Here is a 27,418-nt window from a genome sequence, read left to right as displayed (position 1 = left end):
GTTCTGGTTAAAACTACAGAACTGTGAGTAATATATAATCATAACACAAAAAAGTCAAATGTGGGTTGTATTTGTATACAAAAATAAAGTGCATTTATATAGATAATTTGAGCTGTTTTACATATTATACATATATAAAGATCAGAGGATATATTAACAATGAAAGTAAGTTTTCTTGATGAATAAAATCCCCAGGCAACTTCAATATATATTATCCACTATTGAATAATAGTTATATTTTACTACACGCATATTTTAATGATTATATCTCTTCTCAAACATTTGTAACTAGTTTCTGGGAAAATATTTTCTTTGCCTAAATATATGCAAAACTAAAATTAAACCAACAGCATTTATAGACAAGCAGAATGACTTGGAACAGATTATTTTCTGGGCTTCATTTTCTTCATTTCAATATGAGAACTGTATTATAAAATTTCTATGCTTTCTACCAACCCTCTGATTCTGTTAATTCTAATAAAAATATAAGGCCAAATTATGGAATGAAATTCCCAAGATGGTAGTGAATATTACATAGGCTAGACAGACATCTATATTTCTTATCATTTTATAAGCAATCCTGTCACTATAATAGTTCATTCTTCAAATTACTCCATCTACAAATTTGATTGCCTGACACCCATATGTACATACACATTCTTTAAAACCATTTCCAGGGAGGGGCTATTTCTGAAAATCGACAGATCTTGTTCAAGAACAAACTATTCTCTGCCAAATGCGAAACCCTTTGAGATGCAGTGTCTCCTTTTATTTTTTTTTTAAAGGTTTTATTTATGTATTTGACAGAGATCACAAGTAGGCAGAGAGGCAGGCAGAGAGACAGAGAAGAGAAGCAGACTCCCTGCTGAGCAGAGGACCCGATGCGGCGCTGGATCCCAGGACCCTGAGATCATGACCTGAGCTGAAGGCAGAGGCTTTAACCCACTGAGCCACATAGGTGCCCCACAGTGTCTCCTTTTAAAACATGTTTTCTGTTTGCTAGGAGCACAGAGCATGTGCTGGTAGTCAGAGGCCAAGCAACTAGGGTTAAAATATAAGGTTTAAATATATATATATATATATATATAGTAATAGATGGCTATTTATATATATATATATATATATATATATATATATATATATATATATAGTAATAGATGGCTTTGTCAAAGACAACGATGGAATCAAATGGAAGTGGAAAACATCCGGGTGAGAAAGAGGGACGCTGGGACAATCAGGAAAGGGACCCAGCAAGGGATGCCCATCATTTAGTGTATCTTTACGACTAGAGGCCTGACTTACTGTTATATTTTGAAGTGTCTTCTTCCCAGACTCTATGCTTAAGTAGCCATATTCTTGAAACTGCCTGACTCCAACAGCTGATGCGGTTGCCACCACAGAAATAGAAATTATAGCTTTCAACCCTTCATTTTATCCCTCTTACCTATAATCCTCTAGTTCCAGTCTGTCTGACCACTTGACAAAGTTTTTTGGTTGTTTTTTATTGTTGTTGTTGTTGGGGTGTGTGTGTGTGTGTGTGTGTGTGTGTGTGGTGTGTTTTGTTTTTTTTGTTTAGTTAGTGCAGCTTTGTGGGACCCCTAAATATGCTCTACACACAGAGAACAGTAGATAGCCCTGAAAACTTGATGAGGAAAGAAAAATCCTGCTGGGAGCAAAAATGGCACAGAGCGCCCACAATAAGGATCCTCATAAAATTGAGATGGACGTGTGTCTCCTTCACAGCCATCATTTACCTAGAGGGCTTTCTTCAAAAACTGCTAAGATTCTTTACAGATTTTACGTAAGGATTTTTCCCCCAAAGGCTCACTGGTCTATTTTCATGTGTGTGTTGTTTGGTTGGGTCCTTCAAAGACTTCAAGGTTTACTTTTATATTTAAAGAGGGTGCAGATGAAGGCTATTATTTGAATACGGCATTGCACTCAGTGGCATCAAGATGCTTATTATAACTTCCCTGATGAGGCGGTCAAAGCGACTCATGGCTCCCGGTACCTTCTAATGTGTATTTAGGTGCCCTGTCGGATGGCTCGCCTAAGTGATGTGGCATATATTTGATGAAAGGACAGTAAACAACATCAATTACAAAAGACAATCTGCTAATGAGAGGAAGAAAAGGAAGAGAGAGACTGAGGGGAAAAAAAGAAGAAATTATCTGTAATGGAAAGAACAAAGCATTGCAACTGAATTAAAAGAAATGTCATACCTTAATCATGTTTTAATTTTAGGGCACAACTGTACTCTTCTTTGGAAACATAACATATTTCTTCAACTTTTGTGGGACTGTCACTGAAGATGAAGATCAAACTGCTTTCAGTTTCCTTTACGGATTCGTTGCAAATTTTGCCAAGATCCCTGTACGAAACAAAAAGATATTAAATGAAACTCGGGCCATGCTAAGCAAATTAGCTACAACTGATTTTTGTCCTCTTACAGGGATTTTTTCCAATCCAACACTCTGTAGAGATCTGCCACATCTCGTGTCCTAATTTTTTCCTTTTCTAGGGCTACAAATTTGGCCATAGAAAACATTGTCTGGGTTTCCCCACCATAAAATGTCTTGTCAAGTAACAACCAGAAACTCCTGAAAAGATAAAACAGATAGCTTTGGCTACCTTTGCAATGTTAATTAGTTATAAGGATTCATTTTCCTTTGGACGTACTTCCCGTGTTTAAGAAGGTTTTAAAATACTACCTACCATTACTACAGTTGATAGATAAATAGATTTTATTACCAAACATATTAAATATATTTGCTTTGTTTTTCATCATCTAATTTCTCTATAGAGGCTCATTTATCCAAATAACACAACGTTATCTCTGTATCATTATCCCACTCTATGACAGCAGTTGAATTTTCAAAAAAGAAAATATTGAATGTGACTAATCGAGGTGGCTTTCTCCCTTTCAATTAGGTTAAATGAAGACAAGCACAGTATTATTTTCCTTTTTACCCTTAAATTAGGGAATCTTGGTATTTGGTTAAAAAATTACTGTAAGAAACACTTTTTAGACTGTGTAAGTTTGTTGATCTTCTTAGGTCAGACATACATGTTCTCTCTTCAAGGATACATATATTTTAAAAGATTATCAATATTTTCCTCAATATCGTCCACATAACAAAAAGCTTTCATTTCAGAATTTTCTTCTCTGTGCTTCAGCACCTGAGGTGATGCTCTAGGGGCTACAGAGGCAGTATGACTGAAGAGGCATGAACGACCCTGTTGGCTGGCACGGTAGGAAGTGTACGGAAAAACCTCACACATCCTCCACGGCTGTTCTCAAGTCCTCCGAGGCCAAGGCAGTGGACTTGGCAGTGAGGGGTGGAGCCTAAGGGAACTTATTTTCTGGGTGGACTTTGGGACATGACCCCGATTCACTTGGGCTCACTCCGCTACCCTGTACACACTGGCTTAGCAGACACATGACTAATGGGGGAGACAGTTAATGTCAATATGTCACATACACTTGAAGAAATTTGAGATCGCAGAGCATCAGAATCAAAGTTACAGAAACATTCTAAAATGTGTACAAATACATCAATGAACCGGTCCGTGGTGTGGTGATTACGTAGCTTTTGCTTGATTTATTTTACTGAATTCATCAGAGACTTCCTTTCTCCATTTATAAGATGGGGCTGCTCTTCATACTAAACTTTAAACTTTGAAAACACAGCAGAAGTTTTATGCTCTCTTCCCACTGTGCACACATGTATGTTAGCATTTTGGGAGCCAGCACTGCCTTTGTGGATTAATCCCCTCCCCCCAAATTTCCTATGATTGACAAAATTCCTCGTATTATACGAAGGGAAACTGAAGCTCTGAGACTCACTAACTTACGGCGGCTGAATATGTGTAATTATGCTCCCAACTCTCAGATATGTGGGACACTCCCTTTTGATAGCAAATAGATGAAGGCTTTGAACATTTAGGTTATTTTTAATAACCTAATTGAAGTAATAGTTTTATTAATTAAAGGTACGACTATCTTGTTCAAAATGCTGGATAGTATTTTGATTAGATTGGGAGGGACAGCTAGAATGTTTCCTGACATGAATATCGTTGTGGAAATAGAGTTTGTGTAAAACATTTGAGTGGTCATAGGATTCACCTAAGATTCTCATTTTTCTTCTCAGTCATCTCTTATAAGGTTATGAAGTACTTTGTTAGTTTCTTCTCTTTCTCTCTCTGCTATTCCTATTGACTAAAGGAATTTAAAAACTGCGGGAGCTTGAAAGGGAGTGGCACAGTACAGAATGTGTTCTCAATTTTTAAAAATTTTATTGTCATTTTTTTAAATTAAAATATTCCCAGTGCATTTTCTTGGTGTCTAACCCCTGACAGCTACTGTTAATTACAGTTTAACCTGTTAATGGTCCAACACATTTCAACATATATTAAGCCCCTTCCAAATATTCTGCAAATATTGAACCCAACTATTAAGAACAGCATCCTATTGAAAGGATTGGGAGGGAATGTAAGCAGGCTCAATTTGAGAAAGAAGAAAACATAGTGAGCTCTTTGGTCACAGAAATAATTTGAGAGGGGGCAGTCTCCTCAGGAAAGGGCCACAAAAGCTAAAATAAACAAATGAGATTACATCAAACTAAAATTTTTTTTTTTGCAAATCTAAGGAAAACATCAACAAAACAAAAGGCAGCCTACCGAATGGGAGAAAAACATACATCTGATAAAAGGTTAATATCAAAATTATCAAGAATGTGTACAACTTAATATTAAAAAAAAACAAAACAAAAAAAACTCTACAACCTGATTTTAAAAAGGCCAGAGGACCTGAATAGACATTTTTTCCAAAGAAGACATACAGATGCACAACAGACACATAAAAAAAAAAAAAATGCTCACCATCACTAATAATCAGGGAAATGCAAATCAAAACCACAATGAGATATCATCTCACACCTGTCAGAATGGCTATGATGAAGAAGAAAAAGATAACAAGTGTTGGCGAGGAGTGGAGTAAAGGAAATCCACACCGGTGAGAATGTCGACTGGTGTAGCCACAGTATGGAGATTCCTCAAAAAACGGAAAACAGAATTACATATGATCCAGCAAGTCCATTCCTGGGAAAGTATTGAAGGAAATAAAAGCACCAATTCGAAGAGATGTACCCCTTTGTTCATCGCAGCATTATTTACAATAGTCAAGATATGGAAGCAGTCTGTGCCCATCCACAGATGAACAGGTAAAGATGGGCTATATATCTACAAAGAAATATTACGTGGCCATGAAAACGAATCAAATCTTGCATCTGAGACAACATGGACGGACCTTCAGGATATCATGCTACGTGAAATAAGTCAGACAGAGAAAGGCAAATACTGTATAATTTCACTTACATGTGGAATCTCAAAAAAAAACAAAACAAAGTAAAACAGAAACAGACTCATTAATACAGGAAATAAGCTGTTGGTTAGCAGAGTAAGGAGGGTTTAGGAGGTTCGCAAAGGAGGTGACTGGGATTAAGAGATACAAATTTACAGTTATAAAATAAATAAGTCATGGGGATGTGATGTACAGCATAAGGAACATAGTCAATAATATTGTAATGATCTTCTGTGGTGACAGATGGTAACTAAACTTATTGTGGGGATCATTTCATAATGCATAAAAATATCAAACCACTATGACATACACCTGAAACTAATAGGGTATTGTATGTTAATTATATTTAAATAATTTTTTTAAATAAATAAAAAAAAAATTTTAAATAAATAAAAAAAAGTTTCTTTTCATATACAACTGAATTAGCTTTGCATGGTATATGAAGTTAAAGAAACATAAACACCCACCAAATGGGGTGCCTGGGTGGCTCAGTTGTGCAGCATCTGCCTTCGGCTCAGGTCATGATCCCAGGGTCCTGGGATCGAGCCCTGCATCATGCTCCTTGCTCAGCAGGAAGCCTGCTTCTCCCTCTCCCACTCCCCCTGCTTGTGTTCCTTCTCTCGCTGTGTCTGTCTCTGTCAAATAAATAATTAAAATTAAAAATTAAAAAACAAAAAACCACCCACCAAAGTTAAAAATCTAAGAAGGCAGGGGGGAAAAGCTTCTTCCTTCCCTTCAATGAAAAGATCATTTTAAGTCAAAATTTCGAACTTTCTCTCTCCCTTCTCTCTCCCTCTTTCTCCCTCTCTCCTTCTTTCTTTCACCTCCTTTCTCTCTGTATATTTATTTATATCACTTGAAGATATGTTATAGATTAATTCCCTGATTCATTTTGTTATGTCTTCTTTTTTCCCATATTTCTCCTATCGTCCCTAAATGTTTTGCTGGCATATATGAATTTAGGTAGGAAGAAAAGCATGAAGCATGACCTTCCAGAGCAAATGATGATCTTCCTTTGTCTCCTAGCCTGAGACTTTGCACCCACACACTGCCTGGCGTGTGGAGACCAACCAGACGGCCCTCACTGTTAGATGCCAGAAGGGAGCTCACAAGCTAAAACTTGCATGCTTGGCAAGGCTCAGATGCCAAGGTTTGAATCTCTAATAAACCACTCGCTGCCTCTCCAGTAATGATACCCTGGGGCTGCTGGGAGGGGATTCTTTTTATAGGAAACATACTCATAAGGATTTAATATTATCTTTCTGAACTCTTTGATTCAATAGGGTTGTGTTTTTTTTTTTTTTAACTTTCCCCCTTTATTTTGTAGACCCTGTGATGTGAGCCAGTGTTAATTCTTTATGCAACAGTAGTATGTAATCAACATCTCTCCACTGAGCTCAAGATTTTTTCTTTTTAACCATGTGCTTAAAAAAAAAATAAAATATCTTGCCACTGAATGTCTTTTTACAGACTGAAAAGACTTTTAGGTTAAACAACATTTGTTGGGCTTTGATGCAATCAAATGCAATTTCAATCTTCTTGAAATATTCAGCCCTGCCTCTCTAAAATTGCACATATGTGTCAGCTTTCAATTTTTTCTCACTAGTGTTTTACACATGAAATCTATTTTCCCTGAGAAAATGGAATCTTTGTGCCTTTGTCTCTCGGTGCGCTGCTCTCAGGCATGTTCTGGCGGGGGCTTTGACTATCGAGGCAATGGGGGAGGGGCCTGGCAGGCATTTGTCAGCTTTCCTTGCATCTGTAATTTCTGGCCACTCAGCAGTATTAGAGGGTCTTAGAAACCGGGTGAGGAGGGTGGGGGGAGAGCTTGTCATTGATGAAAGCCAAACTCCGAATAACTGCCCGATGTTAATGACCGAAAAGAGAGAGGAGAGGCTGAAAAACTTTTTATTGTGCTTTAAATGAAAAAGATTTTTTGGAAATGGCTAATTTATAAAATTGCACATGGTAACATTTTCAGATCTCAGTTGAGAATGCCCCTGTCCATATTATGTTACCGATTTCATTGCTTTTAGCTTGGCAAGGGTTCACGAAACTATTTTAATTTTCCACCAGTGGCTTCTGGTTATTTCTGCCCTTATTTCCTCATAACATAACTGACAGCCCAATTAAACATCTGCATTTTTTAATCTGGACTTTCCTCCCATAACTATTTTGCTTTTCTTCTAAAACTTCCAGATGTTTTGGCTCCTTTATGATTTTAATGCATGCAAGTATATTTCCTCCTATTTCAAAGACAGAGAGCTGGATGCACTGACCATATGTTTCTATATAAAAAGCTTTGTAATGCACCAGTAATAAGGTTGGTATTTTTGACTCTTTGTGGATACACTTACATTAGAATATATCTCATTGTCTTCTAGCACTTTACTATTTGAGTTGATCTTTGAAACATTTTTGAGTTCAGAATTTACATTGTGATATGTTAGTTAATTGCTGTGGCCGATGAAGAAAGTATCCAACTCTATTATTTCGGTGTCTAGTAATAGAAATAGAAGCTGCTGTGATTTTTTTTTTTAATTATTTCTGCCTCCTTCTTCCCCCCCCCCCCCCCCGTGAGAGATAAGAACTTGTAAGCTGTGTGAGACAACAATGTATTTTAACTCAGTTTCCGGCTTTGTACAGACATTAAAGGAATCATCAATATCTTGCCTTGAAGTGTCTGGACAAGAGTTAAAAGAGTCTCTAATATATTTCAAGAAAACCTGTTTCCCATAATTAATAACAGGAAGCAGGGTAAACAGACACTTGCTGACAAATGAAACTGAAACAGTAACATATACACAGAAACATGGGAAATGAAACAATGCAGCATTGTACAGTTGAGTGGCTCCATTTCCACATACTTATGCAATACTCACATAAAACTCCAGAGTAAATGATCATTAATTTTACATTTCAAGGCAAATTCTGACCATTTAAAACACATGCTTGTAGAGTGTAATCCTTTCTCCCACTCATTAGTATTTGAAGTGATCTCATGTTATTTGTATGTTTACCATTTAGGCAGAAAAAACATCATTTCTTGGAACACAGATTTTCTAGGTGATCAAGTACATGTGAAGAAAGATAATTAAAAAAAAACAACAAAACACTGTTATGAGATTTTTAAAGGCTCTTCTCTCTGCAAACTTCTGGAAATGAGAACACCTAACAGGATAATTTTGGTGTGTGCGAGGTTGTTTTATTTGGGGTGGGAGGGAGGATATCATCATAAAGTCCCAGGCAAACCAAATGCAACAGTCGTTAATTAGACAGGCGCAAAGGATCACTGGGAACTTGACCCACTTGTGCTTGAAGCTTCAGACAAAGCTTCCCAGGGAAGTAATGTGTCTTTATCTTCCAATTGTATCATACAGTGGGGACTCTCTGATCTTAGTACTGACCTTGAGAGCAACAAACTGATGTGATATGTCGTTTCCCTGCTTCTTAGAAACATTGAAATCACTTTGAGTTTCTTTTTTTCTTTTTTTAACAGCATTAGCCACTTAGTTTGCAGTTAATTTTTAGGTATAGATGGAGATCCTTTAAGTGACAATGTTTTATCACATTTTAAAGGGAATTATCCATCCAAGAGCTGTTGAATGCAAAATTTAGCTTTATTAAATGTTTATTATCTGATTTTGCAAGATAAATAGGAAAATAAAGAATGATGGCAAAAGTAAGGAAGTGTTTTTATGATTACTATAATACAAATTAAAGGATGTATCTTGACTATTCTAGTGTAATAAAAAGAAACCTAAACTGTGTTACATAGCCAGAGTTATGTGCTTTCCTGGTAAGCACCCAGTGAGTGACATTTTAACACTAGAAAAATGAGAATGGAAAGTGCCCTGAGTACCAGGATCAGAGGTGTTTCCCCATGTGTAATGCACACCCATGTAACTGGACTAGGAACTAAAATTAATTTTTTCTTAGCAAAATCTGCAGTAAATAGAAATTTAAAGCAGAGGTGTTATACTCAGAGTTGATTGGGTCAATTAAAAATAAATGTGAATTTTCATATTTTATAAATACAAGGATGACGAAAAGTAAGTATACCACATTCTGTCTCCACAATTTTATATTCATTGTGGAATTTGAAACTCACAAAATGAATATCTTGAATTTAAAGAAAAAGTGAATTGAAACAGTTATCAAAGCACTGTCAATTGCAAGGGCAAGTAAGATATTTCTAAGCTATAAAATGTAATAAGTTTGTAGAGGAGCAAGAAAAGTGGGCACAAATTTAAAATGATTAAATTTAAAGCATATTTATTTGGATTTCTGTTATGTATAGGGCGGACTAACACGTTAATTATTAGAAGTATGCCAGTCATTTAGGATATTTTTTGTAAAAAAAAAAAACAAAAACAAAAACATAAATTTTAAAAATCCTAAATTACAAGACATGCCACTGCTGTTCTCTTTCGTTGGATCCTTAGAGAAAGAAAAGTAAAGCCAAGCAGGTTTAGTACTAGGTTATGCCATTTGCAAATTGATGCTTTGAAAAATATAAAATATTTTCCCAAAATTCTTAGTTAAAGATCATCGTGGAAGACTTTTAAGTATAAACTACAAAATTCTAATTATTAACCATAAATTTTTATGGATACAATGAAGATAAAAATAATCATGTTCACAGGCAAATTCATTATTGTACACATTCATGTCACAACATTTAAAGTTGTTCTTGGAAATGGTTCTTCCTAAAGATCATATAGATGATATGAGTCACATTGTTCAAAGAAATGATCCCAGAGCCACCCAAGATTTGGTTACACCTATTTCTCAGGTTGGTTAGGTTGAATAGAATTACCAGTGCCTGACAAGAATAACTTTCCCTTCCTTTCTTTGACTCCATCAGAGTACTATGTCCTAGTTTTTAGATGAAGCTGATGGGGAAAATTTGTATTTAATAAGAGAACAAGAATGAGCTCAGCACATAATTGCCACAGTCAGTAAATCATCTTGCTTATATAGGAAAGGACTAACTAAAATTTCATTTCCTGGAAATGGCGATTTAGAGGGAAAAAAAATATTATGGATATGAACCTCAATATTATACTGGGCTTGGAGCAATATTTTGATCAAAGAGCTAAAGTAGATAAAGCAAAGATAGACTTGTGTAAATGTTCTAATAGTAACATCTTTTGGTCCAAGTGGCTTGTGCATGGTATGTGAATTGCCCTCTTCTGATTGTTCATCATATAAATGTACATTTGATGGCTTCTCTGTTGCACTGTTTTCTAGCTTTATTTGCTTTTTAGGAACCTGCCTCAGGAAACACTGAAAATCTACCTCCTGACTTCAGTCTTTCCCCCTTTTTCTTTTTACTTATGTATGTATTTATTTATATATGTAGTCCTTTGTAAATTTTCTCTAAAAGGTATTTCAAAGAGATAAGACATGGATATGATGGAAGGTGTCAAAAATATTTCTTGACTGCTTGGTGACTCTGGCCTTCTAACAGCTTTAGTATCTCCTGTGGTCCACCTGGTACCCAGCAAGTTTCCAATAGGAGCTAGGAAATTTCTGCTGTGACTGTCAGGTGTGAGCTGGGCAATTTCTATTCACACTGTTGGCTGAAGAGATAGGGAACAGTTGAGGTGTTGGTACAGTTCTCTAACAGAGGATTTAGCAGTTTCAACACCCCCCCCCCTCGCTGTTCCCTCTTCAGACTCATTGTTATCATCAAACAAAACTCTCAAACTATTCTATACTTCTCAAACAAGAAAATTCTTCCAAGCTTCAGCCAGGTTTCTGGATCTCTTTTTGTCTTGCATTTTTGTGTGCTTGAGGGAGCACACCTCGACATATTTCCTATTGCTGTTGTCTTTCTAAACATGCACCCTGCAATATACGCCAAACCTATGGAAGGGAAACATGTTATTTTGTTAATAATGTGCTAGCAGCAGAAACTATTAAGATTGAAGAGCTGTTTTTAAAAGTCAGAGCATGAATAAAATGATGGTTGTGATGGCACTTACATTGAAGCAACAATTAAAATTTTATTTGTAGTATAAATACAGGTCAGGACTGGACGTGTACATGGTCTATAAATATGAGGAATGCTGATTCTTCTGTAATAAACAATAGAACATGCTTAAAATATAAAATCAAGCTTTTTAATTTTTTGCTTTACGATAGAGCGGATGGTGAACTATTATGCCATTTAATTGATATTACTCTTCTTTCTTTTTCTTTTTCTACCAGTTACACATAGTACTCCTTCAAGGAAAACCAAATTTGTTTTGCTAGAGAGGAAATTATGTGTATAAATTTTAATTTAGAGTAAAAAAAAAAAAAGGTAAAAAGTTAAAAAAAAAGCATAAAGTTTATCTTGGTAGCTTAACAGGTAGAATATATTTCATCCATAATACATTCAGAAACTGATTTAGTTCTGCTTTACAACATCTGTGGATATTTAAGAACAAAAATAACTTTAAAGTGTAATTTGCATTTTAAAAAAATTTAAATAAAAAATTCGACTGATACTGCTTAAAGAGAATTCCTGATGTTTTAAGAACCTGTGAATTTTCTTATAGGTTACTTAGAAAGCCTAAGTATGCATCATGAATTTTTTTGAATTTTATTTGTTTCCAGATAAAAGGTTTATTGAAACTTTTAAAACATGGTACATAAATACTCCATGAAAGGGAACTAGAACAATGTGTGCGCAACTTTTAGGGACCGATGTTGTTCAAGTCTACATTTCCATTCTGCATAGGATACAATATCCCTTAAGTTTTCAGGTCACTTTTATTGAAGTGTGATAAATAGGCATGTCAAATTGTACATAGAGAATGGGACACAAATCAGCTCTGCTTGTTTCTGGTTTTTTTTCATTCCCTAAATAAGTATTTATTGCTCATATAAACAGGGTGTGCACCCTTTTATTTGGCAGCCTCTATTTTTTTCATTGGTTTCCCCATTTCACAAGGTGGGAAAAGAATCAAAGCCATTTACACGTCTCGGGAAAAAATGTATTGAACAGGAAAACCACAGATTTTCTTTTCTTTTTGGTAAGTCTTGCACTTTCTCTTGTAAATTCTATGACAGCATATACCGATCAAGCCAAACTTGCTACATGACTTTAAATTATAATTTCAGATAATAAAAATTCTTCCTTTAACAATGTTTTTTAAGCAAAACCATTCATCTTTTATTTTTCTTTCAGCAAAACACACTGTTAGTTATATATAATGCAACAGTATTTTTTATAATTAGCTCTTACAAAGTTAACACTGTAGATTATGAAATTTATTGTCAACATAGTATAAAAAGAGAACTTCTTTATTTTTTATATTATGTTACTAAATTTCCATGCATAATTTCAAGAAAAATGACCTTGTTATGTTGTAAGTCTCTATGAGAAAATATTTCTAATGCTAATTATTAGTTTCATAAACTTAAATATTTGAGATATTTGTGGCTTTGAGGGGCAATGTATTTTTTTGTTAATGGGATTAGAAAATTTGGGGCCCTGGAACCTAACAAAACTACCAAATAGCTATTTCATTATACTCTTTCATCATATTTAGTATGCTCATTGAAAACAGAACAGAACATTAAATAGAAGGCACAGAGGATAATACACTCCAATTTCTACTCTTACATAATCTTTTGAAAATATCTAAAATATGCAATCAGGGTTTAAGCATGCCTTGCTTTCAATCAATCTAATTTTTAGAAAGATAGGGTTGAGCATCAGTGACTCTGAGAAGATAAATTATTCTATCCTACTTATAGTGTATCCACATGCAACCATTATAGCATCTTCTAAGCCAGGAAAAATCACTTGTTCCCCTTAAGATCTGTATGGGAACGTGAAAGATTTTCATTGGAAGGGGCTTTAGACACCATCTGACCAAGATACTCTAATGCAACCAATATATAGTGCCATCTTGAATGCCCCTGGTGACTCTCCATGCTTAAACAAACTCTGTTTCTTTCTGTATTTTAATATATCCTTAGTCCAGTAACTCTGCATGGAATGTGTAACCCTGGTAGAAGATGGTTGATGTTTCCTGTTTCTTAAGCTCTTCAGCTATCTTACTTACATCTGCAAATTCTCCTATGATCAAGGGTTAGCACAACATTGGGGAATAAAATAAAAAGAGGGATCCAAAGGGAAAATATCTCAAAAGAGATGTTGAAACTTCTCTTTGATGGGACAGAAGAATGTTAAAAATTCTCTTTGGACACTGGACAAAATGCTCCTTTTTTTTTTTTTCTTTTTCTTTAAGAATAAGCAACTGTTAGGAGTCACTAGATATCAATTACCTAACTTCTGAAGGCAAATAGCAACATTTTCCTTAGATCATTTAAAATGATTATTTAGGAGTCAAGTCTTCAGAAAGCAAGGGCTGTGTCCAATTCTCTGTTATTCTTCCCATCTTTTGGGCCGAATATCAAGTGTTTTAGGGACCATCAACAGATACACAACGCATTAAATTCTATTTGAGTTTTCAGAGGAGGAAGATGGAGAAAAGAGAGAAATGAATGCTTGACTCAAGAGGCTGAGAGTTTATTTGAGTCAGGTGTGGGTCTAGTAGAAATATGCAGAGAAGAATCTTGTGGAGGAAAAATGACTCACAAGAATGTGAGGGGGAAGACTTTTTTAAAAATGTCAATGTCCATATTTCCTGATTAAAATATGGACATTTGCATCATGCTCTAGCAGTCTAAATATAATAGCAGCTAAGACTCTCTAAGAATACTTCAACTCCTATTCAAGAACAGGAAAAAAAGAATGAAGTAGAACCCTAATGGTCCAGTAAAAAGTATTGTCTAGCACAATACTATCATTACAATAAAACCTGTTATCTGATTAGTTAATATTTTAAAGTAAATGCAGAAATAATTGAGAAGTTTCTCAGAATTAAAATAAATAGGTGGTTGGCTAACATCACACAATAAAAGCTACGTATAGTCAAGACCAGAAAGAAACTTACACTTCTCCTTTATTTAAAAAATAGTTTGCTATGTGAGATCTTTAGGTCTGCTTTCAATAACATTTAAATTTTAAACACACGTGTTTGAAAACAAGACAACAAAGAAAATATCACTAATCAAATGTAAGCATTCCTCCACATTGAGTGCCTGTTAAAAATCACTCAAATATGAATTATTGCATCATGGTTTTGAGCCTACGAAATGCAAAGCGCTGATAAAAAATCCAATACAATAATCTCTTGAAAAGAAAATGCTACTGTTTTTTTATGAAGCGAACCATGCAGTCAATATTCAGAATATTTCCTACTGCTAAAGATACTTTACACATGGCCCTTTAGATCAAAACTCTTCTTGAGTATGCAGAAAAAAACTGGGAAAATCAGAAATACAGTCGGAGGGAACAATAGCTTTGGAGCGCTGGGACCAGGCTTCACTTCTTTTCTTTCTTTCTTTCTTTTTTTTTAAGAATTTATTTATTTATTTGTTTGTCAGAGAGAGAGATCACAAGGAGGCAGAGAGGCAGGTGGATAGAGAGAAGAGGAGGAAGTAGGCTCCCTGCCAAGCAGAAACCCCGATGCGGGACTCAATCCCAGGACGCTGAGATCATGACCTGAGCCGAAGGCAGAGGCTTAATCCACCGAGCCACCCCGGTGCCCCTGGCTTCACTTCTGACACAAAGCATGTCATCCAGGCTTCTTTGAGGACTGGGATTAAGTCTAACAGATGAGCTCTCCCCAAAGAGTAAGCGGGAAAATAATGGCCACAATAAACATGATACCATGGGGTCTCTTGGAATAGAGACTTTTCTTTCATTGACATGTGGTAGAACCCTACTCAGTATAAATCTCAACGAATAATTTGATATAGGTTCTATCTTAAAATACATCCAAAATCCTCATTACCTCCACTGCTACCATCCTAATACAAGGCGCCTGCCTCTCTTGCCTGGATTATGGCCATCATGTCCCAACTGGTCTCCATGCTTCACCCTTAGACATTACCACCAACCTAGCCTAACATGCTCGTCACCCAGAAGACAGAGTGGTCCTTTTAGGGTTAGAGCCAAATCACATTAAGTGATTAAGCTCATACTCTCCAATAAATTCCCTTTTCGCTCAGAGTAAAATCCCAAATGGTAACCAGGTCCTGCAAGAGCCCTTCGAGGTCTCCCTATCCCACACCCACACAGTATCTCTCCTGCAACTGTTTCCTTGTTCACTCTGTCTTAACTCTAATGGTCTCCTTATCCTTCCTGAAGCACCTTAATCACATTCTTTCCCCAGGGCATTCGCTCTTGCGGTGCCAGGGTCTGCAAAGCTTTCTTTGAATATTCGTTTTGCTCCCGCCACCCTTTCATTCAACAAGTTAGCTCAAGTACTACCTTATCATAGCGGTCTTCCCTGACAGCCTTATATAAAATTTCATACCCCACTTACTGCCTGTCACCTTACTGATTTTATAGAAGTATTTACTGTAAGCTGAGAATGTGTTTACTCTGGTATTTTCAGTAATTAGAAGAGTGTCAGCCTTAAAATATAGGTAATAAATATGTGTTGAGTAACAGAATGAATGGAGAGCAATCAGTCTTAGAGGTATCTAAGCCATTAAATCTCTTAAGATTCCATCTTTTTCTTGTATTCCAGTCACCTCTTCTAATCTTAACAAAGATATCTCTCTATGTGGTTCATTTATTTCTCCAGGTTTATTCTTTGATGAGCTCTTTATCTGTATTTATAATGATTAATACTTACGGTCTCATTAAAATCTGTAAAAGTAACCATTGTCTTCAGTGCTGGCCATTTATTGGTCACAGATTCGTAAAGTCATGGGAACTAAAGGAAATGCGATTTATATGATAAAATCCTACAACTCCTATCTGACTCCCTCAATTCCCAAGGTTTTTGTATTCAACTTATAACGAAAATTGGGACCATCTGCTTATTACAATTTGGACAGAGAAAATTTAGGACTCTTAAAATTGCTAGAGCTATTGCATTCTTACAGCCAATTCTTGGATTTTCGCAGGGGTTTTTCTAAGTCCTTACCCATCCATTCAGTATTTCAACAAATACTCACTTTGCATGTATTACATTAAGGGCACTCTGCTGAGTGATTGGGATCCTGCCTTCAAGGACTGGTCTTCTAAGGATGCAAAGACAATAACACAAGGAACAAAGTGTTACATACCCTGAAATGGATAGAGCTGAAAGGCTGTCAGGGTTTAAAGAAGAGATTAAGCCCAGCAGTGATAGATAGGGAGGTGTATTGGAGAAGGTGGTGAGTTGGGCTACATTTGGACATTTGGAGGAGAGTAGGGAAAAATCATTTCAATAGGAGGAAATAGCATAGGCAAACTAGGGAGGTATATGGAAAACAAAACAATAGGTTCACATAATAATGGGAAACCTTGGGCTATGACTGTTTATACACTTAAGTTCTCTGTCTAAGAATATACTAACTCTAAAACATAGTAAGGCCTACATTTAAATGCACTTGTGTATACACTTGAAAATATGCATTTAAAAAAACTAAAAATTTCCATTGTTTTCCCTAGCTTTGTATTTTGAAACAAAAAAGAAATTTTCAATGACCTCAATGGATTAGAAAATTCATAAGTCATAATCCCATATTATCACAGGTAATGTACTCATATCCAGCTTTGAGCACTTGAAAAAAAATTACATAAATGTTTAAACCATTCTTTATACGCAGTGTAATTGGGAAATGTGCCATATACGTTAGGTCACATTGTAAGTGTGTTAACACGATCAGATCTTTGCTTATGTGGCACGATGCATGCCTACATAGGCACATTGAGACGGTTTTCATGTTTTGTGCAAGCAGTGAATATAAACATGGCAAACCTCCTGAGAAACCTTAGGGTAATACTGTTCTTCCATTTTTGTACTTCTAGTGAGAGTGAACGTTTTATCTTCTATGTGCAATTTATAATTTCACTATAGCTTTCAAGATCTGTTGCATTACTAGCAAATACGTGGCAAAGGAAGGGAATATTACTTTCAGTTAGAATGTCAGCATTGTGCATTTTCCACATCTGAAAGCATCTTACACTTTATATAGCATCATTTTCGAATGAAAAATGTTACTGTTCCTATACAAAGTGGATAGAGCCAAGCCACCATCAGCCCCTTAGTGTCCAGGCACACGTTCTTAGGATTAACCACCTAGAGTTCTTCTTTATGGGGCTGCATTCGCTTTTTACACTTTCAAGAATAAAATTATATTTAGCCTGAAACTACCTACACTGACTTAAGCATGTGCTCCAAATGTGTGAATGAGGACGAAATAAAGGGGGAAATAAATGGCTCCACGTTTTAGTGTTTTGTTTCGAGAGTAAACCGTCTGGGAAAAAACCCAAGTTCATGCTTGGATCATGATTTAATTTTTTGGCAAATACAATGTTACCTCATCTGAACGGATACCTGAGTTATCCCTCTAACATGCAAATGTGAACCTGCCATTCTTTCTGTTTGTAGCCCTCCAATGACCAAATGACCCCTGATTACCTGATACGTAGCAAGCACTTCATGGCTGTGGGAAGGAACCATGTGTTTACGAATGAGCTACATGGGATTCCCAGAATAGAGTACTCCCAACCGGTATATTGAGTAAATGCTTCTGTAAACCCAAGGTGTTCTGTGGGAATGCTAGAGCTGACTGCCTTCAGACCCAAACGACAGCTCTCCCCTGGGTCTCCAGCCTCCTGGCCTGTATTAGAGTTCGGACTTGTCAGCCTCCTCAGTTGCATGAGCAACTTGTTTAAAATCAATCTTTCTCTGTCTCTCTCTCTCTCTCTTTTTTTTTAATGTCTACACACACACTCACACGCATACACACGCACGCAAGTGCACAGGCACAACCTATTGGTTCTGTTTTCACGGAGAACGTCGACGGCTACAGGGAGGTTGGGTGTCTTAAAGATGACTACCTGAATACCAACCAGCCTCTTCAGGTAGGTTTTGCCATGTAATTCCTTGTCAAATCCTGTCACAGACTCCCTCTTAGAATTATTTTAGAACTAGGTCAGTAGAGATCTGTTGGATGCATTGGCTTCACCTTTGTACTTGAATTATTCCCATACGCAGGACTGACTACCCCAGCAGTCACTATTACATCTCTAGAATGTCTGTGATGAAAAGAAGCAACTTTGAAGGTTTTTTCTGCTATGCCACATCCTGCTGTTAGCTGCCCCGGGAGGCAAAGGGTTGATAGCAGTGGAAGGGCTGAGAATAGAAGACAGTGGGGGAGAAATAGGAGAGAATTCCACACCTCCATCAACATTTTGGGCAAAATTGTTTCCAATATCCGCAAAAATTAATTAATACTACATGGTGAAATGACTTGTCTAGAGATGTCTTCTTCCCCCATTACAATTTTAAGTATTCGTGGAAGGATTTCGTCAAATATGAATCTCAGATAACAAAACTTTTCATATGATGAAATGTTTTTTTTTTCTAGATATTTGCCATGCCCTGTTATTTTAAGTATTAGGCAGTGAGGTGGTTTTAGAAGGAGTCATTTTAGAAACATTTAGAAACACTGTCCTTCATTTAAAAGGACATGTTCAATTTGTTGGCGAAACCAGAGTTGAATGGTTGGTAGAAGGGTGGGCAGAGGTTGAGAAGCAATTTTGGGGGGGATGGCTTGGGTGAAGGATCATTTTGCTTTGCTCTCTACAATTTGGAACCTGTATCTCAGCCCTGGGGAGAACAAAGGGAATTTGCCTCTGGTACAAACCTCCAAGGGCTCTCTACCCAAGGCTCTGAATGGAAACTTCTGGCAATCACTACAACCTTTGGTCATGACTGTTCCTTGTGGAGAACTCTCCTTTTTAGTATATATATATTATATATATTTATATATATATTTTATATATATATATATAACTTGTTAGTGGTCTTTAAGAATATTAACTTAGATAAATAAGAATATTAACTTAGATAAAGAATCAAAGATGGGATTTTTTTTTCACTCTAAAGCTGTATTTTGCTATTTTTTCTACTGTATATTCTACTGCCTTTTATTTCTTTTATGCATATCTTTACGGGGAAAAGTTCCCTCTCTTGCTCCTGACTTTTCACGTGAAGTGACTCCACCAGTAAACTAGCAAAATACTCTTCACTCTTCTTCATTCTACTCCAGACAGGCATTTAACTGGAAAGTTTGGAAGGGAAAACTGTGCATGTGAGCTAGTATATACCCATTTGTGTGTGTGTGTGTGTGTGTGTGTGTGTGTGTGTGTCTCTCTTTCATTCTCTCCCTGAAGAACTGGCCCGCCTGCGGAATGGGTATACTCGTGGATGACCTCCATACCACGATTTTCAGCCTGCACACTCAAAAGTGTAAGCCATATATTTCAAAACGATAAGCTGCAGCAGAAATAAAGGCGATATCCTGTCTCCATCTGTCTTATTTTTTATTTCAGAACTTGAGCAAGGAAGATGGGTGCTATTTATTGAGTGCCTCAAGAGTCCAAATGATGAAAACACTGTTTGAAACAAACAAATCATTGTCTTCTGCATGAAAATGAAGCAGCACCAACAAATATTTACCTATATTTCATACTGTTACTTTAACTCCTTTGTGTTTTTAATTGTGACTCAGAATTGTGTGTGGGTAATAGAACCTAATTTGATATTCTTATTTTTCTCTTCGAAAACTTAACTCAGTTTCTTCAATTAGTTGTCCTGACACTTAATTTTCTCTAAGGTGAAATGATATTTTGTACCTATATTAGGATAAGTCAAAGGAAATGAAAACAGATGAAGACTTTTAATGGCAAACACCTGTATTATAACTCCCTTCACTCTATTAGAGTATATAAATTTGACCCAAAACAAAGCAATAGCTTTAATAAATTTTCTTTTTTTAATGTTTTACCATAGATTGCGCTATTTTGTAGAACTGACATGCACTGCCATTACAAATCTTTTAATTCTTTATTCCTTTTAGACATTACAAGGAGCCAACATAGAGGTTGATGACTGCCCTGCTACTGTATTATGATTTCTTTATTCTTTCCTTGGGTGTTCCTGTTAATTTAGAGGTGGCATTTCTCTCCGATGAGAAAACCTATTAAAACCAAGAGCTAAGTAAAAATTTCTCTTTTCAGTTACTTTCTTAGCAACTGGAACCATAGGGGTTTCAATAGCAGTTGGATGTTACTCTAGCATCATAATGTTTAACCAAAAACTATGACAAATTAGTCAAAACTCTTGAAACTGGCTGTATTGGGGACAAAGAGATACAGTAATATTCTAAAGGACATAATCTGAGACTACATGTGTGTCACAGTCAACACTTCAGGGGTGGCTTATAACGAACAATGTTCATCCCGACAGGCTCACTCAGATAATGAGCTGAGTCAGCAGAAAGAAAGGGCACTCCTGAGGGAGCACCATGGTAGCTGTTTTCATAGCTGCTGGGAATCCTACAAGGAGGTGTGGCTTCCACAAAAATGAGAGGAACAGAATGCCAGGGGCTACCATTCAGGACACCTGAAGTCTCTTTGGAGGTAGCACTGCACACCTGAGTCTCTATGACCAAACTAGAAACATGGCTATTGTTTCTGAATGCCTCGCAAGGTTCATCTTGATTCCCTGGTCATGGTGTCCCTTGGCCCCTTTTTAGTCTTCACGGTATGTTCCCCTTATTATGCCCCTGAAATTTTGTCTTCTTCATAAAACTATTCTATGTTGTCTTGCAAATTATCATAACTTTGAAACTCTTTTTAGCAGTTCCATTTGGCACGTATCCCTCCAGATCATCTCCAGAACGAATGAAATCCCTGATGATATTACAGCAATTTCTAGGAAGTATGCTTCTGTCATCTGGCTCAAATATCCTTAAGGTTAATTGTGAATGAGTCAAAGTCAAAATAAGCCTCTTTTCATTTGCCCTGCACAAAGAAAGGAGTAGAAAGATCATCATGGTGACACTGATGAATGGGACAGAATTAAATGAGAATTCACTGGTAAGATAAAGGATCTAAGAAACATAGGCCCAAATTTCAAGGTGACAAGTGGCAAGAACTCACCTGTCAATTGGACCTATGGCTGTAAAATCAATGATCCCATGAGCTACTCTTGCTATGAGACTCCAAATTATTCCAGAAACTGCAGTTTAATTGGAGTATTTTGTTTCCATCTAACTCCACAAGCATGAGGGTATCCCCTCAATTCTACTGCTTTGAAATGATTTTGAGACCAGTACTTTTTTGGTTCCCAGGTCTGCTGAAAAGATTATATTGGAATCACACATTGAAGACCCAAGAATAGGGCAGCTTTAATTCTGAAGATTCTCGAGGCAGTGACTGGTAGGACTGAGTTGACCCAGAACGTGCGGTCAATGCTTATGCTCACTGTGCTAATGCTGTGCCATCTACATTCTCAATGATATTGTTGGTTTGATGGATATGAACCCTGGAACTAAGAGAATGACAGGAATGAATATAAGATCCCAGGTGTTTTCTGAAATGTATCCGAGTTCTTCCAAATGCCTGTAGATTTATTGGAACAAATGTCCTACAGCAGTGGCTACTTGTTTGATCACACTGAAGGTATCATGCTTAGTGTTTCCTTTCATGTACATGCCCTCAGATTGGGGAGAATGTGATTATAGTCAACTAATAATGACTTGATAGCACTTTTTTATGCAGTATTGAAACAAGTGGTAATTATTTGATTAAAAATACTCCTTCAAATTACATGAAACAAGAAACATTAATACAGATCTATTTTTTCTTAAAATGAACTGATACATTTGACTAATCCATGAATTCCCATTTTAAGATATTACAGGAATCAAAGAACAGACTATCCAAAAATTATATGGTATATAATCCAATGTTTACTTTTATAATTCTGAGCTTATATTTCCGCTGGGCTTTATTATGAGGATCAATTATTTGAAAATTATTGAAATTAAGATAATTTTGAAAATATAATTCCTTGACATTTCTGCTTACTTTGGATTCTGCATACTTAGGAGTTGCTATCCTCAAATCTAAGATTTCTGTTGTAAATTCTTCTACAACCAGGTAGAAAGAGGGTTGCCTTTTAAGTTCACCCTGTATTTTGAATAACAGTTAATTAATTACTTTGATTGCTTTTATTTTATTTTGAATCAACATGGTTATGAACACTTTGAGGATGGAGAATAAGTTTTTGATATCTTCCCACCTGCATAGGCCAGTATTTAGAATAAACAAGAGCTCCATAAATAGGCATTGAATTAAATTAGCACTACTTTAATTCTCTACCTTTTTTTCCCTGTGACCAGAATCTATATAATTTGGTGAACATCTCTTTTGTCCCTTTAGGGATACCATGTTAGTTTAACTTCTCTTCATATATATGGTAACAAATTCATGATAATACATGAATGTCTTATTGAATGATTTCAAAATCACTTATGAAGGTTTAAGAGAAAACTATATGCAAATTATGAACAAGTATTTAAATATAAAGCTTTCTAATAAGGGTTTTTTAAAATGACTTTTGCAATAACATTTGAAAGACTGGTTAGAGCAGTTACTTTTCAGAGATAAATAATGGAACTTCTTTAGAATGGTCAACATAGATTTAGAAGACAGTTTCAAGTTTATTATAGAATTTCTCAGAATTAAGAGCAACACTGCAGATAGGAAACTGCCAAACTAGCTTCCAGTCCCATGCTATTATGCTTGACCTCTAACAAGTTTTACTCCAGCAGGCTGAGATTGTACATAGGCACACTAGATACATGTTTTAAAATAGTGAATACCCATTCCGTGGGTTGTCTCTTTGCTTTGTTGACTGTTTCCTTTGGTTGATATCCAGGATCGATAAAGAACTTCTCAAACTCAACACACACAAAACTGATAACCATATCAAAAACTGGGCCGAAGACACGAACAGAAAGTTCTCCAATGAAGACATACAAATGGCTATCAGACACATGAAAAAATGTTCATCATCACTAGCCATTAGGGAGATTCAAATTAAAACCACATTGAGATACCACCTTACACCAGTTAGAATGGCCAAAATTAGCAAGACAGGAAACAACATGTGCTGGAGAGGATGTGGAGAAAGGGGAACCCTCTTACACTGTTGGTGGGAATGCAAGTTGGTGCAGCCACTTTGGAGAACAGTGTGGAGATTCCTCAAGAAATTAAAAATAGAGCTTCCCTATGACCCTGCAACTGCATTACTGGGTATTTACCCCAAAGATACAGATGTAGTGAAAAGAAGGGCCATCTGTACCCCAATGTTTATAGCAGCAATGGCCACGGTCGCCAAACTGTAGAAAGAACCAGGATGCCCTTCAACGGACGAATGGATAAGGAAGATGTGGTCCATATACACTATGGAGTATTATGCCTCCATCAGAAAGGATGAATACCCAACTTTTGTAGCAACATGGACGGGACTGGAAGAGATTATGCTGAGTGAAATAAGTCAAGCAAAGAGAGCCAATTATCATATGGTTTCACTTATTTGTGGAGCATAACAAATAACATGGAGGACATGGGGAGATGGAGAGGAGAGGGAGTTGAGGGAAATTGGAAGGAGAGGAGAACCATGAGAGACTATGGACACTGAAAAACAACCTGAGGGTTTTGAAGGGGGGGGGGGTTGGGAGGTTGGGGGGAACCAGGTGATGGGTATTGGGGAGGGCACGTATTGCATGGAGCACTGGGTGTGGTGCAAAAACAATAAATACTGTTACACTGAAAAGAAATAAAAAAAATAGTGAATACCATCAAAGATATTTTCAGTGAATGAAAACTACATAGTGCAAGAATTCTTTTAGGTATATTTAAAAAATGTTTTACTGTTGTTTGTGGAATGAATGAGTTTCTGTAATGAGTTTCACTACCTGCCATGAAATCAAGAACTGTGTTTTTTGTTTTTTTTTTTTTTTTAGAAAGCTGAGAAGCAAAAAGAAAATTTTCGGGCAATGACTGACATTTCTTCTCCAAGAAGAGAAGTTGATTTGAGTCAGAGTTTCACATCTAGAAACATCCAGTTGAATAACACTTAAGAAATCACGAGAGAGAAAGTCTTGTGAGTCCAACAACCAAATCAGATTTTAGTTGTTTATATAAATTTTAGAAAATGCCAGAAAAAAATTGAGAGGTGTGAGGTTTTAGAATTTCTTAGTACATATTTTTATTTCTTGACAGACTCCATTAACCCTGGTCCAAGATTGAGATTGTTTACAAATTTTCTTTTTAAAACCATGAGAACATTAACTACGTTGATGTCCAATATCTTCTCTAGAGCTAACATTCAGTAAACATTATAGATTGATTATGAAATGGCCACATTATAACAACTTGATAGCACGTCTGTGGCTATAATTTTGTTCTTTCATAAGGATTACTGGTGGCTGCATTCATTTGGATAGAGGCCATTACAGGTGGACTTCAGTGTTACTGTAAATTATCTTAAAGCCGAGTTCAGTGCATTTACTAAAATGCTATGGGATTAATTTTTTAAATTTGCAACCAATACTAATATACACTTTTTTGCAGCATTACTGCTATTTAGATGGAATAGCACAATATAATATGTTGATGAAGTAAAGGAGATAAAAACAGGAAACTGATGAGCCATGGGGAAATATGACTGAGAACAAATTGATTTCATAAAACAAATATAATTGGTGTGACAATAAAAGGTGTATTATCCACATAGATCAAACCTTATTATAGTGATTTTCAAGAGAACTCAGTATATAGGAATTTTAAATAAACAAGTAAAATAAATGGGCTTTTCCGTGGTGCTCATGTATGTTCTCTCTCCATCTTCCTTGTAATGGAACTCATTAGAAAGATTTGACCTGCACATCTAAGAATTGATTACCCATGATAATGTGAGATTGGGCAGGCATCCTTTCTCGAATTAATACCATCTTGCATTTATAAAGGGCTTTATTACTCTGATGCCCCCACCACCACCTATTATCCCATATTTTAGGACAGTAATAGAAGAAAAGCCATGAAGAAAAGCAGTTAGATGCACAGGTGAAGTGTCTGGTCTTTGGGTCCAAGTGCTGGTCTACCATACAGGCATTGTGGCAGCATGGACTTAACACTTGGCCACCCTCTTTCTAAATTTCTTCATTTCCAAAAAAGGAATAATGGGAATTACATCACAGAAGTTTTAATGAGAATTAGATGCATTGTACATAGCGCTATGATTTACTGGCAGTAAGCACTTAATAAACATCCCTAGTGTCGTGGGATATACAGGGTTTGTGTGAGACGGTTCACAAATGAGAAGCTGCATAACAAAGGGGTTAAGTGCTTCTGTAGGAGGTTTGATGCTTCTTATTAAAACAAATGGACTCAGCTTTATCTGTAGCAGGGCTTTTATCAGAATGAATGTTATTAAGCAAATGGAAATGTTGTGCTTTCATCTCTATGTTTTCTTTTATCCAGTCATTTTTAGAGAGACACCTTAGAAATGGAAAGAATTCTCTCTTATCATGCTAGATCATTTACTCCATGAATTTGGATGGCTCACTTCTCTTTTCAGGGCTCAGTTTCTTTGTCTACAAGTAACCTCTAAGGCCCTTTTCTGTGTGAAAATAATATTATTTCACAAAGTAGATCATCAAACTCTTGAATGCTGAAGTTTGACTCAAAGAAATAAGTTTCCTAACTTAAAAGAAAAGAAATCCACATTGTGACCACGAAAAATGTTGCATTTCATTTTATGCATATTATTTAGGCACTGATATTTTCTAGCTCAGGACTTCCTCTGGTTTGCATCCCATTAAAAAAAAAAGTTATAATGGAAATTCAGATGCAAAAATTCAACTTAGCATTGACAGCAATTATGCAATTAAAGTTTTCCCTACCAAGTTCAAATGTGACCATTAATAATCTATTGTTTGTTACCCTGTGGCTTATGGTATAATGTATCACAGCTTTACAGAATGACAGACAAAATTAAAATCTGATATAGGTAAATATTTCTGAAAGGCTACATGATTTCATTGAATAATTCACATTTTCAGTTAAGAAACTACTTTCTAGACTAAATATGATATTTTATTTTTCTTCTTCATTCTCCCTTTCTAAAGATTAGGTTTATATAATTATTTGAATAAAGTGACTTTTTTACAAAAGAGGGATAAAGAAAATCATAGACATTTCCACAATTTCATATTACAGATAATTTTATAACACTTGATTTTGGTATGCTGTGAATATCTACAAAGGCAATTTAATTTGGATCTATTCTGTGTTTCTATCATAATTTGGAGGCAAAGATAATCTTGGTGGACAAACAGTCATAAGAAATCACTTTAATTGTCTGATTTATGACATAATCGGAATAGTTGTTAAATTGTTGATCACAATTTTCTTAAAGGATAAATTAAGTATCTTATATCGACTTTAGTAGAAAAAAAATCTCAGTATAGTTTTAACTCTTCATATTTCAAGTGTATTTTTATAATTCATTTTACATTTATTATTTAACTCACTTGACATGATAGTTTCCTCCATGGATTCCCATCACTCATGCTGCACTCCCGTTTTGGACTTTTAGTATGAGCCCTGCTTCTGACATCTGAAACTGAAAAATTCAACTCCTTGCATTTCTTCCCTGTGGAAGTTGTATCTACATATACCGCAGTTATAAACTAATTTAAACCTAAAGCATAGCCTGAATTAGCAAGAGAATTTATAACTTTCCCAAGTTGCTCATAAACAAGAAATCTGAGTAAATTTGCATTGCTAAAATTCCGGGTAAAAACGTTCTCAGAGTTCCTCAACAGTGTTTCAATGATCAACTTCCCAATAATAAAAATAAGGGTAGTGCTAACTTGAAATACAACTTTGGTAATACCTTGAAGATGTCTATTTTGTAACTCTTAGTATTAATGTCCAGATCAGCATCTGGGAAAGCCCCGCAGCCATATCATATCATTGCAATAATAACAGTTAAGATTTAGTGAAACCCTTCTTCTATTGCACAACCCAGTGGTTTCAGATTATTATGGGGTTTGCAAAGAATATCCTACACATACACACACACACACACACACAACACACACACACAAAGACGCGCGTGCACACAC

At 36.0% G+C, this 27,418-nt stretch overlaps 1 long non-coding RNA gene across 1 annotated transcript in view; it reads right to left on the bottom strand.

The window, feature by feature from the left end:
- LOC308355989 overlaps window positions 1-27,418 on the bottom strand; it is a 66,987-nt gene that overhangs the window by 27,550 nt on the left and 12,019 nt on the right. Inside the window, exon 2 of the long non-coding RNA XR_013968030.1 lies at window positions 2,223-2,371. This is a non-coding gene — a long non-coding RNA (uncharacterized lncRNA). The remainder of the gene's footprint in view (window positions 1-2,222; window positions 2,372-27,418) is intronic.

This window comes from Martes martes (genome assembly GCF_963455335.1).
Source record: "Martes martes genome assembly, chromosome: 15".
Taxonomy (NCBI): domain Eukaryota; kingdom Metazoa; phylum Chordata; class Mammalia; order Carnivora; family Mustelidae; genus Martes; species Martes martes.
The sequence above is the reverse complement of the archived record's forward strand: the minus strand, read 5'-3'. Positions and strand labels throughout refer to the sequence as shown.